The 17,220-nt window shown below is 44.8% G+C and overlaps 1 protein-coding gene across 2 annotated transcripts in view; it reads right to left on the bottom strand.

Annotated features, from left to right (window-relative positions):
* DNMBP (dynamin binding protein) overlaps window positions 1–13,573 on the bottom strand; it is a 49,478-nt gene extending 35,905 nt beyond the window's left edge. For both annotated transcript variants that reach the window (XM_063132465.1, XM_063132466.1), the window contains exon 1: window positions 13,491–13,573. The gene's annotated coding sequence lies outside the window, so the exon portion shown is untranslated. The remainder of the gene's footprint in view (window positions 1–13,490) is intronic.
* Between the last annotated feature and the right edge of the window lie 3,647 nt (window positions 13,574–17,220).

The following is a 17,220-nucleotide window of genomic DNA, read 5'->3' as shown; positions in this document are numbered from 1 at the left end:
CCCAGAGGCAATGTAGTCTGGCTCCTTCCAAACAGAACAAATCAGCACCTCCACAGATCTGTTTCCACCATCTAGGTACACGATAGAAAACCTTCTTGCAGAGAAAAGGGTTCCAGAGGACTAAACAAAACCATACGCTACCAGGAAAGTGAAGATCTGCATTGTAATGTGCAAACCTTGCTGTGATCTTATGCCATATTGTGGTGAAGGCTGCTAGTCGTGATTAGCTGAACCAATTGGGATGTCATGGAATGTTCACACACATTCTAAATGGGAAGGGAATGAAGCTCTGAATAACAGTTCAACATTTGTGAGTGAAGTGAAAGTGCAATTTGGCTGGAAAACACATAAGACTAGTGAAAAGAGGGACACAATGACAACTAGAAGTCCCAGAAAGTAGGCAAGCTAAGGGGAAAGGAGCCCAGGGGCAGGATGCCCAAAGGAAGTACAATTGGCATTGGAATAAGAGACCTGTGGGAATTTGGAGGGGGGTGCATTCATAGTCCCTATGAGTGGGCAGCTGGCAGGAGGGTAGAGGGAAACCAAGAGTGTGGGGCAGGCAGAGAGGCTCACTGAGAATCAGGATGGTTAAAGTAAGTGAGGCAGAGTAGACACAGAATAGTCTGTAAAGGAAACATGAAGTCGTAGAGACATATAACTGATTGAAGGAATGTTAAAAAGAAAGAAAGAAAAAGGCTGAAGTAAAAGTTACCTCAGGGCAGCTTTCCCTAACCTGGTGCCCTCCAGATGTGTTTGACTACAGCTCCCATAATCCCACAGCCAGCCATGGGATTTGTAGTCCAGCATATTTGGAGAGTGCTGGGTTGGGGAAGACTGATCTAGGGATTGGGAGGGTGCTATGTGCTACTGGTAGGAAGGACGTGGATAGGCAAGGGGGATTTGGGGGCTCAGGGACCATAAGCCAGTGGGGTAAAGCACTGCCAGACTTTGAGAGGGTTCCTATACCTTTAAGACTTGCAAAAACAGAAAGCTCTGCCAGGTGTGGCTTCTCCCCACTGCCACAGTACTGTGGCTTGGCAACCCTGGGGAGCAGAAAAAGCCACGGGGCAACAGGTGAAGGGAGCAGAATGTCACATATTGATCTGAGCTAGCTGGTCAATTTTTGCTCCAGACTTCTGGCCTAGAGCAGCCATGATGACTGAGACCTGTCTCACAACCACAAGGTCCTCCAGCAAAGCCCATCTGCCAAAGCCCCTGCTGCTGAGATGCCCTGCTTGATCCATCGCTGGCATTACTTCTTCGCACACACCGAACAGTGCAAGGGCTGCCATCTGCCCGCCTACCTGCCCACAGCATCTACCTGCTGCCTCTAGCATTGTTACGTGCCTGGGCTAGGTCTGGCTTTGCAGCAGATGGATAATAGGTCTGGCACCCTAGGGATTTGATCCCTATACTCAGCAGACACAATGCCCACCAGAAGCAACTGCATACCTTACCCAACACTTTGCATCCAGCCAGCAGGAACTGGACTATAACAGAAGCTTCTAGCTCAAAGGACAACGCAGTCAGTTCACCGAGTTCTAAGCCTTTGTGCAAGGGAGCCACAATGGAGCTCCACCAGCTGTCCATCAGCCTGCAAGTGTCAAAGCGGCAACACCCTTTTGAGGGACTACCTGGGCACCATCAGAACTTGTTAAAGGGGTATAAGAAACAGAAGTGCAACCAGTGGGTTGCGAAGAGAATAGGACACCGCTCATCCATTCACCATCTTAACCAGGTACAGGTAAAAGCAGCTTGGCCATTAGAATGAGGAGGACATTTCTGCATCCCACCTGGTCAAGTGTGCTTTGGACATAAAACAGTTGGACAAAGAGAAAGGAAAGGGCTAAAGTGAAACGTGAAGTATATCAACCCCCACAGAGAAGGAAAAAATGGATGTTATGACATAAAAGCATCGAAGTCCCAAAGATTTTCAAAACAATTTCAACTGTTCAGTGGAAAGCCAGTGAGTTATCCCATTTCACTTATCCTTGTCCGCGAACATCCAAAAATCACCACCACCAACACAAGACACTTTCATGAAGCAGTATGGCTACCCTTAATCACTTACTGTGCAGCAGGAACAAGAGACATTCCTTCCCCAACTCTCTTAATTTAGAACTCTGTTTCATGCTCAACAATCTCAGCCCAATCTGACCGAGGAAGGTCAGTGTAAGATAGTCATATGGTTCCATCTTGCCCAACCAGAACACGCCCCTGGCCAAAAGCTTTTGCATTGTCATGCTACAATGTTGATAAGCCAATGACGGAAGGATTCATTATAAACTGTATAACGGAAATGAAGGCAATCCGCCATAAGCAATACCCCAATATCACAAGGTGCAATCACAAGGCCAGAATACTGTGTCCCTAGAAGCATCTAACACTTAAAAATGGGATAGAAAGTCAAGCCAGGAGATGCAGGGAACAGAGAAGACCCCTGGAGAGCTACCCCCAGTGAATGTAGACAACGCTGAGATAGAAGGGCCTATGGTCTGGCTAAGTATAAGGCAACTACCTGTTTCCAATGAAGAAAAGTCTCTGTGGCTAATGTGAGCTGCCGATGACAGTTGTCATCATGCCGCCTTCCTCAGGACAGCATTCCTGTCAAAAAAGAAGGGGCGTTGACAACTGGGGCTCAAGACACTGGATATTTGGAACTGGGACAAGTTCCATGCTCTCAATGAGCCATGAATGAAGTTGCTTTCTCAGAGATTCAGGGAAGGCAGTAGTGTCTGATACAAAATAGACATTATTGCCTTCCAAACACCATCATCCTCAGATATGCCCAGATTTGTAATGCACCCAGGAAAAGAAGACATGGCCTTGACTTTGGCATTTCCTTGCCAGGCCCAGAGTGAAGGAAGAAGCACAGTTGCAATCCTGCTCTGAGGGGGTGGGGAGGGTTCATTCAGCTGCATCAAAAGTGTGGGTGTTAATGAGTAAAGAATGGCATGAAAGGGGAGGGGGAGGAGTGCTGTGATAATGCCAGAACATTCCTCTCGTTGCTACCACCATGGAGATAGAGCGCATTAAAAGGCGGAAATCAAAATATATAGAGAACTGTTTACATTACTGGCAACGGCCTTTCCCAGCTTAGGGCCCTCCAGATGGGTTAGACTACCTGTTGGGGGATGCTGGGATTTGTGGTTCAACACATTTGGAGAGCGCCAAGTTGGGGAAGGCTGGCTTTCACAGCCATGTATACAGAGTGGAAAATAATGAGGAATATATGTCTACCACAAAAGCAACTTTTCCAGTGTTGCCACAAATCATCTCTAGTTTTAATAGCTTGAGGGGGGCGGGGGGATTGTATAAGAGGGTTGGAACCTGGGATTCTTTTCCTCATGTAGGAGTATTTGCTACAGTGGGCTTCATGGAAACATCCGCTGCTCGCACGTTTGGTGGACCAAGTCCAAAGGGATTGCTTGTTCCATGACAGAACATCAGCGGATTGTTGTCTCCTTGGGAACATCTGCTTGCCGAACCTCATGTTAAACTAATGCCTGGAGGGAGGAAACCATCTCCTAGCTCCATCTGGGCTGGAACGTTAGGGAACCCAGCCCTCTTGTCCCAAACAGCAAACCGTTCCCAGATTTCGTGCCTTCAGCCTCCTCCCCCTGGCCAGCCATATCTGCGCCAAGTGTAACAGCCTTGCCTGCTGCAGCAGGAGACACCAATCCAAGGGAAAGCGCTTCCCCACCCACAGGCCTGGGGTCAGGGATGAGTCACTAGCTTTGCCTGCTTGCCAACACCACTCCCCTCATACCTCAGGGAGATCCACAACTGAACAGAGATGATAGAGGGAATCAGATCCAGTCTTCCACTGCAGCAGAGCATGAAGGACTGCTAGGAGGCTAAAGGACTCCAGTTCCCTAGCACGCCCCCATGTAGCAAGACTCCACTGCCTCCAGGCCTCGGTGTGTCCCAAGCACTGGAAGAATTGCAGCCACATGCCTGGAACTGCACCCAGTACAGTGTTTCTGCCTTATGGGAAAGTTGAGCCCATAGCCTGAGCAGGCAACCTTGGGGGTGGAGGGAAGGCTGTGGGGAAGAACCAGGTATAACCAAGGCCAATCCAGCATGGCCATGCCTATGTTCTTGGGTCCAGTGTTCCACTGCTGTACCTGACTCTATTCCCGGCTACTGCGTATTCTTACACAATCTACATCCCTATGAATCAGAAGAAGGAAACATGGTGTGTGTCCCTTACTGTTTGCATATGCTTGAATAAAAATTCAGGTTTAACTGTTACAATTGCTTCCCCTTTTACGTGGCAGTCACATTTTCCATAATTACACCAGTGTTACTTCACGGTTTATTGTGGTAAATGCATCAACTGTGAAAGGGAGATCCTTTTCTCCAAACACGCAACTGGCCCATGCCAGGGAGCTGCAGTCAATCATCAGTTGCTGATGCATGCTCTCCACATAGGGTGGCCATGTGCATTCTACCTGAAAGGCTGCCACAAGACTGTACTCTATTTTGAAAGCGTCTTCCGTCTGAAGTGTTGTCCAGTCCAAATCAGGTTTAAAGATAAAACAAAAAAATCAGAAGGAAGAGCAGCATGAGCCTTGAAGTTGACTATCAATAACAACTGGACAGAAGACTGAGCAAAGCACACAGGTTGTCTGGTCACATGGGCTGTGATTATTTCTAAATTTGCATTTATACCCAGAAGATGCAAACCATATCCTGTTCACATTTATATGCCTATCCCAGCAAACTCAAGATGTAACTCTGCAGCAAACACATTCCTCATGTAAATCGTGAAGCGGTTGTTAGCATTTCCAGTAAAAAGATTTCAGGTGTCAGGGTTGGTGATACATACTGATAGCAAACAACTATTAAACTGCTATATACTAACAGCAAACTCATTCTCTCAGTGTGGATCTTTATGTAGCCAAAATATCCCTTCCCCACAGACATACAGGGGAGGCTTGCAGAAGTAACAAAACAAAACAAAAACTAACGGAGGCGGAGATCAAAACTGCTCAGTGATGGCAGAGCATACTGAGAGGGCACAGAATACGGATTGACTGTTTGGCAGGGGAGAAAAACTGGGGTGGGTGGGAATGAAATTATGTATCCTGGAAATAGAGGTGAGAAGGCCAGGGGGGGAAAAGCTGTGAAAAAAACAGTGAAGGGAGAGGATTTTTTAAAACACACACACACACACACACACACACACACACATCATTTTTTCAAAGATTCCTTTTGTCCTTGGGAAAAAAAACTAGAAAAAGTAGGATTATTATTTTTAAAACTGATCCCCCCCACCCCCAAGCCTTCAGATCTCTACTTAAGAAAAGAGCACGGCTGGCTGAAACCCTAAATTGAAGCAGACCACACTGCAACATTGTGTTGCAGGTTCCACTTGGAAACTCTCAGATTTCCAAATGAGCTCTCCAGAAAACTCCATATGAACATAAAACAGCAGCGGAGAGTTATTGAACTTGTGAGAGTCCTAGGCAACAATTACCAGATAATGATGAGGATTTATAAAGCACTTAAAACTGGTAGGTGCTGTACAAAAATTAATAATAGATCTTGCCTGCAGGCTTACAATCAATCAGAGTGTCAGGATATAATCCGTCATTATTAGTCTTCAAGGTCAATTTGACAAAGGGGAATGTATTCAACAAAAGGTTAATTTCCTGATTCCTACAAAGGCACACCATTTGTCCATCAAAATATCAAAAGCAGATAAAAGGTCCAGAAGAACCAGTAGTAGAGTCCCTCCCCACAGAAGATCATCTACCAAGGCTACTAAAGCAGTCTCAGTTCCAAATCCTACCTGGATTGAAAAGATGCAGGGCTGAAGCATTATCCAGGAACACCTACGGTGACCATATGGAAAGGAGGACAGGGCTCCTGCAACTGTCAAGAGGGCAAGGCTCCTGCAGCTTTAACTGTTGTGATGCAGAGGGAATTTCACCAGCTGCTGCATGCATACAAATGACACCTGCTGCAATTCCCTTTTCTATGCAACTGATACAGATACAGGAGCCCTATCTTCCTTTCCATATGGTCACCCGAGGAACACCTGAAGCTGCATTTGCAATCACTTGTAGGCAGCAGTTGGAGAGATTAAAGTGGAACTTTTAGGAAGAGTTTGATCACCCTCTTCACAGGACACAGAATTTCCTCCTACCTCAATGAACCATCACTGCAAATCACTGCAGAACTTAATTAGGTATTCAGAAGCACACAAGTTGTCACCCACAGTTTTCCAAGCATCCTGTCAACATTGGAGAACAAAATAAACAGAAACTGATCCAAGTAACAACAAGAGGTTACCAGGGAGACCTCCAACTTGGACATTGTCAAAACTGTGGCTTCCAAGTTAAACCAGAGATGGACCATTTACTGCACAAACTATCGCACAAATGTGTCACAGCAAGCTGTAGAGTTTTCTTCTTCTGGGTGGCCCTCATTTGGAGACATCTGCCCTTCATCAACAAATGAAACAGCATGACAGGTCAACACAGCATGACAGGTCAACGAAGGTCTTACCCAGTGATGGGCAAGAAAAATTTGCTTACCACAACAACCAGCACAACATAAGCCAAATGGACTAAATATGGTCAGCTAACTTCAATGGTCTTTTAGCCATACGTGCTCTGGCTGTGACCCCAAATGCTCTCAAGATCTCAGCTACCCCCATATTTGAAACAAAGGGACAGAACAGCCAGGAATCACTGCATCAGGAGCCAAAGTCAGTATAAGGCTGCTCCTTACATAACTTAACCCAGCCTCCTCTAATATGGATTCCTCTAGATGTTTTGGACTACATCTCTCATCACCCTTGACAATTGGACGTGGTGGCTGGGGCTGATAGGAGGTTCAGTCCAATATCTGGAGCAGCCTCCCCCAATCTGGTACCCTCCTGATGTGTTGGACTACAACTCCCAGAATCCCCTGGCCAGCATAGCTGGAGGATTCTGGGAGTTGTAGTCTAACACATCTGGAGGGCTACAGGTTAGGTAAGGGTGATCTGGAGGAACCCACGTGGGAGAAGGCTGGCCTAACCTTTCTGCAAGACCAGTAGGCCACTGGGCCATATCATAGTAATACCTTTTCTTCAATAATGGTCAGATCCTGATGTTTGAGGAAATGCAGCTCAACACATACAGAATGTTTAGAACCTCTCCGCCCTGCTATTTATTCTCACGCCAAGCAGACTGATGTTTTGAAACGTATCATTGAAGGGTTGCATCCCCCCATCCATCTTGGCTCTTACTACTGTACTGGCTCCTATGTTTATCTTCCCTGAATTTGCCTAGTCACCTTTTTTTTTTAAAGTCAGTTTAGAAAATTTGCAAACAAATTGCAAAGAAGGAACAATGACTACACTCGCCATTTGGCTGAGCCCACCCCACTGACCTAGATAGGATGGCTAGAGAGACAGAGGCCTGAGGAACAGCACAGGGAGATGCCTAGTCCACAGACCTGAGCAGAGACGGAGTCTCACGTAGGGGTGAAATGTTTTCCCACCCAGGGAAACAACAGCTCTGTTTTCCCCTCAGTACATTAATCATGATCATGGGCTTCATAGCTGAAGACTTGAACTTCACCAGGAGTGCTCATTTACAGTTACTACTGCAAGAATATTTCCCACACAGGCTCTGTGCCTTAACATTAATACCAATTAAGTTGGCTCCCTCTCCTGCCAGTAGGCAAAGAAGTTTTCATTCAGGCAGGTCTGTTGCTGAAGAGTTGTTTTTTTTAATTGGTTGGGAGCTCTCTATTCCTTTTATTGTTGTGTTTTTCATTTACTCAGTTTCATAATTGTCTTAATTAAGCTTTTGTTTTGCTCTTGGTCATTTTTAGCCACTTTGAGCCTCATTTTGGGGGTGGGGGTGGAAAAGGGGGATATAAAAATCAAATAAATAAACAAACTTGCATTGCTAAGTGAGGCCTGACATCTTGCATTGCTCAAGTGACAAAACAGTGAAAGCTAGAGTTTCAGAGACACAGTTACGTGTTCCTCATTCCTTGGATACCAAGCTTTATGCGACTGGACCTAGCTTCTCAGATGCACCAACAATTGAAACTTACAACATTATAGGGAGCTGTGGGTCCTGAATATCTTCAACAGCACGTTAAAGCGATAAAGAAAAAAGAGTGCAGGTAAATTCTGTCCCATTCCTATTTGTTTGCAGAGAAAAACATCCAAAAGGCACCATCCACCCTAAGCAGCATATTAAAAAGGGGCACCCAACATGAGTCAGTTCGTGCATCTTCTAACTCTACTTCATTTGGCCACTTCACGTTATCCTTCTAACACTCCCATGCTCAGGAAGAATATCCTACAGGATGAAGCACTGAACTGAGCTTTAAGGGTTGGACTCTCTCTGAGCCTCATTCTTTCTATGGCCGCTTCTGAGCAAGCAACAGAATGACCCTGTTCAGACAACATGCTAAGCCACGGTGGTTAAGCATTTTGAGCTAAGATTATGTCTTAGCATGCCATGTGAACCATGACTTTGCGTGCCGTATAAACCATTCTGAACCATGGTGGCTACACAACCATGGTTTAAACACACACACTAACCATTTTCTGCAAAAGGATTAGCAGCCTAACGATGGCTCAGCGTGTTGTCTGAACAGGCCCAATGTCTGGCTAGTAAATGGCATGCATACTTTTTGGCTCAATTCCTTAATGCACGGAGAGGAGATTCCCACAAGTCTTGGGTACAAAGCCTGCCCCTTATTTTCTATCTGGGCAGGCACTGCTCATAAGCCCAGACTTTGACATGCCAATGGTGAAGCTAAGCACGTCATCACAGGCACAAATTGCTAATGCAAGCCATCCTAAAGCAGAATGACAGTGGCATGCTGAATTGTCCTTTGTACCCATGGCAGAGGGTTCAGAGATAGCCGCTTTCCCATAAGCAATGACATGAAATGTCAGCTCAGACAAATCATGAGTAGCTAGCCACATGGCCCAGGGTCACATGAAAAAATACCCAGCAGCAGCCATTCTAGCAGGCTGAAACAGGGAGATAAGGGATGGGAAGTGGAGCCATTTCATTAGTCCTGTTGAAACGACTGCTTGCTTCTTTTTTCTTCTTCTCTCTCCATTCCTTTTTTTCTTTTTGTGTCACATCTACATAGTCTGTAAACGTGCAGTCAGGGACAGTCTTTTTAATTGACTGTATGTAGACGGATCCAGGTGCTTTTTGCACTAGGAAGCAGGCTAAAAATGCTTTAAAGAAATAAACAGCCCCTTAGACATACCTAGCTGTGTTTAGATCAAGGCACCATAAATGCAATGGCTTACAGCATAGACATTATGGAGAAGCATCCCTTTACATGTATTGGGAATTGACACTAGGTTCTCTGAGCCTGCCTAGAGCCATCAGATGACCCTAGGAACAAATTATACCTTCACATTCCATCTGCATGCACACGTCTTTTGAAAGCCACGTCTCAGTGATTCCAGGGTGTTCCCAGGTGACATCAACAAGGAAAACCACAGGAAACAAACTGATTATAGGAAGAGAAAGGAAATGTCAAACTCAGGACAGAATAGGCTTCAGTGCCCATTCTGTCCTTGAGATGGGTCACATGATGAAATGTGGATTGTACACACCCTTTGTGATATTTTCAAATATAAAATCATACAAAAATTGACTCGTCTGGACACACCTCTAAAACAGGCCCTGCTGAAAAAACACAAGGGGATCATTGATTCTATGATTGTTGTAAGAACATGAATAAGTAATGTAACTTTTGTGCCAAAAGACTAGTGCTCATTTTCGGGCATATCAAAGCCAAGACATAGGAAAATGCTGCATTGCTGTTCTCAGCATTGGTGTGACCGACCCCTGTAGACTTAACAGCTGCTCTTGACAGTAGGTCCATATGGCACAAATGCCCTCAAGCTCTTATTAAACAGCTTGAGCCAAGTAAGGCCAACCCCAGCTAAAGCTGCACGCAAACACAGAGACAAGTACTTCAACGTGGGCGCAAGTGACACCATTCAAATGTCACAAGCTTTCAGAGACGAGAGGAAACTTGTTCTCTCAGGAGCATGCTCAGCAAAGCCATGTGCTGAGACCTACCTCACTTTTCAGCCCTAATGAACATTTCTTCCAGCCCACTGCATACTCCCTACTCCCAAAATCTATGTTGGAGAAACCCAACATTCTTACAATATCATATATGCTACTATTAGTCCTGACAAGCAATAATATTGAGTCACTGAATAAACAACTGCCAGGGCCTAGGAACTAGTTCTGGTCACCACACCTAAAAAAAGTTATGGTAGAGCTAGAAAAGGGCAACTAAAACTATCAAGGGTCTGGAGCAACTCCCCTACAAGGAAGGTTACAACAGGTGGGACTGTTTAGCTTGGAAAAATGGAGAGTAAGGGGGAGACAAGATAAAGTTGTACAAAATTATGCATGGTGTGGAAAATAGGGATAGGGAGGCATTTTTCTCCTACTCTCCTGGGATGGTCCCATGAAGCTGATTGGTGGGAGATTCAGGACAGATAAACAGAAGCACTTAACACAGTACATAGTTCAACTATGGAACTCACTAACACAAGACAGAGTGATGGCCACCAATTTGGATGGCTTTAAAAGGGGGTTAGACACATTCATGGCAAAGAAGGCTATCAATGGCTACTAATCCTGATGACTATGTGCTACCTCCAGTATCAGAGACAGTAAGCCTATGTACACCAGTTGCTGGGGATCATGGGTGGGAGGGTGCTGTTGCACTTGTGCTCTGCTTGTGGGTTCCTGATCAACAGCTGGTTTGCCACTGTGGGAACAAAATGCTGGAGTAGATGGACCTTTGGTCTAATCCAGCATGGCTCTTCTCATGTTCTTATGTTATGTTCTTAACTACTGCTCACTCCCTCATAATGAAATGACATACTAGAATGAAATAGCTACTGAAACACCCTTTCAGTGGAAGGTGGAGGAAGTGAGGCCAGGCAAGACATCAACCCCTATGGTATATGTTGGCCCTTACAAATGCCCCAATATGTCAGGTGCTGAAGCTAGGCCTGCGTAAACACACTGTTGTGTACAATCAGTAATTTACACATGACTACACATTACAATCCACACAAGCAAACCAAACAATTTCCATGCAGGAATTTGGCAATGTGTGAAGTAGTTTCCAGTACAGGCAGATTTATTTATTTATTTATTTAGAATATTTATATACCGCTCCCCATTGAAAAATTTTGGAGCGGTGTACAAGGTAAAATGAAAATAAAAACAGAATAAAACAGTTAAAACAAAATTTAAAAAGAGGCCTCGTTCACATGTAAAGAGAAGCCACTGTCGGCAAATTTCCCCATGAGGCTTCTTGTTGTGGCGGTGGCGGCCATCTTGAATATTCGAGCTGTGGCAGGAGTGCACCATAACTTGTCATTATGTAAGAACCTGGCAAGGGTCGGTTGTTGGGGTGGTTGACAAGCCACCCAGAACCCATGGGCTATTTTAGGGTTGCAGGTGGCTCATCAACCAACCACCCTCACCGGATTCACATGTAACAACAAGCTACAGCTCTCTGTCACACACACAGCTCGAATATTCAAAATGATGGCTGCTGCTGTGAACAGAAACCCCACAGGGAAATTCACTCACAGTGGCGTCTCATTATGTGCGAACCAGTTAACTGGATAACTCAGTAAAGAAATGTATTTATTTATTTATTTATTTCATTTTTATATCCCCTAAGCTGTCTGGGCGGTTCACATGTATTAAATAAATAAAATAATTAAGTCATACCCTCCCACACCATCTCTAAGATGTAGTTAGGATGGTGATGTTTGTAATCATTTTAAAGCTCGTGAAATGTGCCAGACATTTGGACAACACACAAATCATGAGAGTTGGACTGCAACCTGGAAAACATGAGTTGAAATCTGAACTCCATCATTTTCTCAATATTAAATAATGGAGGACAGGAAAGCACAAGAACTGGACTGTCAAATACAAAGCTGTACCAATCTCAAGATTGTAATCATGCAGACACCATGACTTTAGCGTTAAGGCAGTACTTTTTCTTCCTCTCTCCCGCCTCCTAAACTTGCTTTCTATAACAGTTTGCCTGATGAAGAGATCTGTAGAAAGCTTGCACATTTTGGGGTGCTTTTTTTCGGTTGGCCCATTAAAGGTATTTCACTAATAGATTTTGCCATGTTTCTTATGGCCAACAGTGTTACTTTTGATCTATGTTGAAGAGGTTTTTGAAGAACAAGAATCCAAATGAGGGTGCACCGCTGTCTCAGGCAAGAACAAAATTATTTTATTTACTGAAATTCAAAGGTTCGCATTGGACAATAAATTAAAAACAAAGAAGTATTCAAAAGAGCAAGTTCAAATCAGACAAGAGCTTTGGAAATAGCAATCACTCATTATAGTGTATTCCTATACTTACCTACTCAAAAATAAATCTCACTAGATTTCATAAGGCTTACTCCTAGGTAAGTGTGTATAGAATTTCAGCTGTAAATATCCTTTCTCCTTGCCATTTCAGCTCAGTTTTTTAAAGACAAAAAGAAATCTACGCATATATAAATATACTTAAAACATGGTACCCTTTGACCGTATTCATATAAAGCACTTATCTTGGACTAACAAAGCAGTTACATGATACAACAGGTTAACGTTACTATATATCCAGTTAACAAACAAATCCTTCCTTCCTTCTAACATTTGATTAGTTCTCAGCATACACAATCCACTAACAAGAACATTGGGTTTCTACTTCTTAGAGGGTCCCGCTCTAGGAAAGATATGTAGACGACAACCTCTTCAACTCTGATGCTGCATTTGGAGGGATGATGAATATCAGTTATGGGTCGGCACTTGGGTGAAAGAGGCAGGAACCCGTTGATAGCCGAAGGTAGGTCCATACGTAAGGCATGAAGGAAACGTGGACACGTGTACTAAACCTCTTCAGGGCTGCCTGCTACCCTCCATCCCTAGAAGAACTCCTCCACCCACAGAACTATCGTTGGAGGGGTCCATTTCCAGCCGATGAAGCCAAGAAAGAGAGCCGGGGGCGGGAGGCGGCCAAGGGGGTGGGGGATATCGAGGATCTGGAAGACGAGCCCATTTACCAGGTAGGGCACTGGAACCAGGGAACGGTGGCCAAAGATGATGCCCGAGAATGAGCGCGTCTAGGGACGAACCACGTAGAAAGCTGGGTCAAAGTGTACTCCCTATATAAGCCAACCCAGCGCGATGGATGGGGAAGCCGGAATATTACGGCGGCATCTCCCCCCCAGCAGATGGGATAGTTGGGTGGCAGGAGCAACGCCACTCCACAGGACCCAGCAGAAGACGTGGGGCGAGTGCTGGGGCCTCATCAGAGGACTTTCCACGCGAGAACCGGGGGCGCGGGAGTCTCTTGGACGGGGACGAAGTTGAAGCCGGGGTCTGGGAAACCTGGCAACGGCCCGGGAAAGGAGCCTCCGCGTCGGGCCCTTTCCCTTGCTCTGTTCTCCGCGCCCTTACCTGTTGCGCGGTCTCTTCGGCCGCTCCAGCCCCAGCGAATCCCACTCTCGCTCGCCTCGGCCCCCGAGAGCAGCCGCGGCCCAGAGCTCAGCTCCGCCCCGCCCCGAGTCACCGCCCTCCCTCGGCCTGCTGTGCTCCGAGCGCCCCCTTCCCGCCACTGGTGTCCATTTCTGGGAAGTAGTACGCGCAAGGGACTCTGAGCGGGTCCACATGTCCGAGCCGGGACTTTTTAAGCGAATGGGGTCAAAAAGCGTGACCTGGAGCCGTTACCCCTTGTTCCAGAGGCGAGGAGTTTTTTGTGGTGAATGACTGGTGAGGGGAAGGCACTCTGCACGTGCTCAAAGGCACGCTCTTCACGTAAACCAGCGCTGAGTTTCCTGGCGTTGGAAACGGATTCCTGGGATCTCTGACCCTTCCGCAGTCCAGAGGACAGCTTGAATCGCCACCTTTTAGCCTTTGATAGGTTGGGACATATTTTCAGCTTGTCCTCCAAAAATGAATTGGAGGAAAACGTATTATAATTGCCAGAAGGAGGAATTCAGGTGCTTCCAGACGAGGCTTTTATATATTGTGCAATTGCCCTGCCTCATTTACCGGGAGTCCAGACAGCTTCGTTTGTTTTTTTAATACGTTTGTACGAAAATGGCGCATACAATTGCAAAACATGTTGTTTTACTGCAAAGTTTTGAGTCAGCTGCAGAATAATCTGTTTCAGTGAGTGCTTCCAGTACAAAGGGCTCCTACTGCTACCAATGAAAATATATTGTGGAGCCATTCCGTCTTTCCCTCCTGAATGGAAAAAGACAGAAGTGGTGGGAATACACAGGAGGTTACAAATGGAAGGTGTTTCTGAGCGACCCCTGTAAAATTCCAGGAATGGGGCAGGACGATTGCACAATAAAAGCTTTATATACATAATTGGCTGGGATCCAGAGGTGCTTCCAAAGGAAGCTTTTATTGTGCACTTGTACTGCTGCATTCACAGAATTTTACTGGTGTGTGTGTGTGCATCTAGATGGCACTTTGCAACTTTCCTGTGTTTTTCCACTGCTTCTGACTTTTTTTCTTACTGGAAAAAAGTCTGTTGAGGAAGAAATGACAGAATAGCTGCACAATGCCTTTTGATTGGTAGTGCTAGGAGCCCTCAGTCTTGAAGCACCCTAAGCCATGCTTCAGGTTTATAATTATGATCATCATCATCATCTTTGAACAGCAGACTCCTTTTGACTCCCACCCATGCCATATCCCAAGCTCTTTTAAAAAGTCCCCTTGGTTTCAGAAGTGGTTTGCTATGTGGCATAGAGTGCTGCACTTTGAAAAAAAACCAAGCTCAAAGGTGCCTTGAGTATGAAGAACTAGCTGAGCGGTTCTTTTGATTCTGGCCTCTGGCTGTAGGAATTGTTTGTTTTTGCCTTTAAGCAATGAGACAATGTAAAAATGGCCAATGTGGAAACAGTGCAGTGGAGGTAGTGGTAGGAGCGGAGATCTTGTCTAGCCATTACCCCCAGGTAATTCTGGCTACTAGGTTCAAGTGCTTCACATTTATTTTATTTATTTTGACCCAAACTTGTATCATGCCTTTCTAAGCAAATGTCAACTAAAGGCAGCTATCTATCATCTGACAGGATTCTGTGAAAGCAAAACATTCCACAAAAACAAGTATAATTTTTAAGTTGTTTTTAATGTTTTGCTAAGTTTTTTTATTTTTTTATTTGCTGACATCTTTGTGAACTGCCTTGGTTAGCTTCAGAAAGGCAGCATGGAAATACAATAAATAATAATGGCAAAATGCAGAATCTTGGCATTCAAGGATGGCTTCCGCATAATGCCAAGTTTGTTAAAGAACAGAGCTCCTGCTGTGATCTGTGCAATTATCTGAGGCAGAGGAGAATGTATCCTCTTTTGTTTGTTGGCCTTCCTTAAGATTCCAGGCAGCTCAGAACATGATGGCTGTTTTCTAGTCATGTGATATGGGAGTACAGAGGCCACCTTGCCATTTATGGAGAACTTTAGGAAGAAAAAAACAGCGGAGTAGCCCACAAGCAGGAGGTGTACAAACTTGCAGAGTGCAATCTTATGCACTACTCAGTGAGTCGTACTGTGTTCAGACGGAGCTACCTACCAAGTTCTACCCTGAATCTGTGTGATGGCTGCTGCAATCCTATGCACACTTAATTCACAGCAGGTCTATCCAACTTCTAGGCGGCAAGAGTAGGAAAGTGGGTGAAAGAGATAACGTCACACAGAAACAAGTAAAAGGGGAAAGAGGTGCCATCAGAGAAATATGATACAGGGAAAGTGCTGCACACACTTTGGCCTTCTAATCCATGTACTGGTGGCAAAATAGACATTATATCTCTTGAAGAAACGTTTGGGAGGAGGTCCCTTTTACTGAGATTACCCCATATAGGAAACAATATAATGTATAAAGCAGCCCCAAATACTGTTCCTGTCACATCTACATTCCTGCTCCCATGTAGGCTGGAGCATGCTTGGAATTGTAGGACTTTATTTTCCTGTCTAAATATGCACAGGATTGCGCCCTTTTCCTCTTTTCTTCTACTATGCACTGGGGAAATGTAGCAGAACGGGCTGCAAAGACCAATGCCATTTCTTCCACTGACTTTTAAGAATAATTACTTTATGAGATGTTGCTCCCAGATAAGTAGCTCTTCTCACACTTCCCCAATAGGTAATTGTGTGTGGTATAGTGTGAACATTATTTTCTCAGCTCTATATTATATTATGAATAATATAACTGGAGTGGTTATGTGAGAAAGGGTGTTCTGCAGACAGAGATACAATTTATTGTGGGAACAAACCATGTTGCTTCTTTTACTAAGGACATCGGTTATACAGTTCTGTACAGTGTGTGCCTGTTGTAAATATTTATACATGTTCTTATTTCTTTGAAACTATTAAAACATAACTGTAGCACAAAGCAAGGCAAGGGATTGTAACACAAAAATCCTTTGCATCAGCAATCTCCAAGATTCTTTGACCCATCTTCAGATATAATAGGCCTGCAAAGCCTCTCTAACAGCCTTCTCCAATCTGGTGCCCTCCAGATGTTTTGGACTACAACAACCGTGCATTCCTGACCATTGGCCATGCTGGCTAGGGCTGGTGTGAGTTGATGTTCAAAACATCTGGAGGGCACCTGGACAGGGGAGGCTGCTCTGTAATACATATTCTACACTGATCACACAAAATGTTGAATGCCTATTAGCATCAATATATATAGTCAATACACAGTATATGCATTGTGTATTGACTGCAGTTAGGGGCAAAGAACAATAAAACACAAAGATCTCTGAAGAAACAAAGAGGGCATTTCTGCTATCAAAAGGTGGAATCAACCACATGGGCAGATGATTTTTTTAGACAGTTTCTGAAACAAGTTCCAGGATTGATTGTTGGGAAGATCCTTTGAGAACTTGAAGGTAATTTGTAAAAGATGAGGAGTAGCAACAGGAGTGAAAAGGCTCTTTGATGTATGAAATTGCTGGGAACGGGTGCCTCACATCTGAGTGACTTCATTACTGTCCTCACTTGAGACAATATAGTAGAGTTGATGCCGACAATTCAGAATACTAAGGGAATGCCCCAGGGTTTTTCTTATTATTTTTTGTTCTCTGGGATTATTATTTTTTAGTGAAAGCTATCCCAACAACAAGCTGGATTCCCCACCCCCAAAAGTTCATTCACACAATTGGTTAGCTTTAAAGCA

The sequence above is a fragment of the Elgaria multicarinata genome, chromosome 8, assembly GCF_023053635.1.
Source record: "Elgaria multicarinata webbii isolate HBS135686 ecotype San Diego chromosome 8, rElgMul1.1.pri, whole genome shotgun sequence".
Lineage (NCBI taxonomy): Eukaryota > Metazoa > Chordata > Lepidosauria > Squamata > Anguidae > Elgaria > Elgaria multicarinata.
This window is presented reverse-complemented; position numbering and strand designations above follow the sequence as displayed.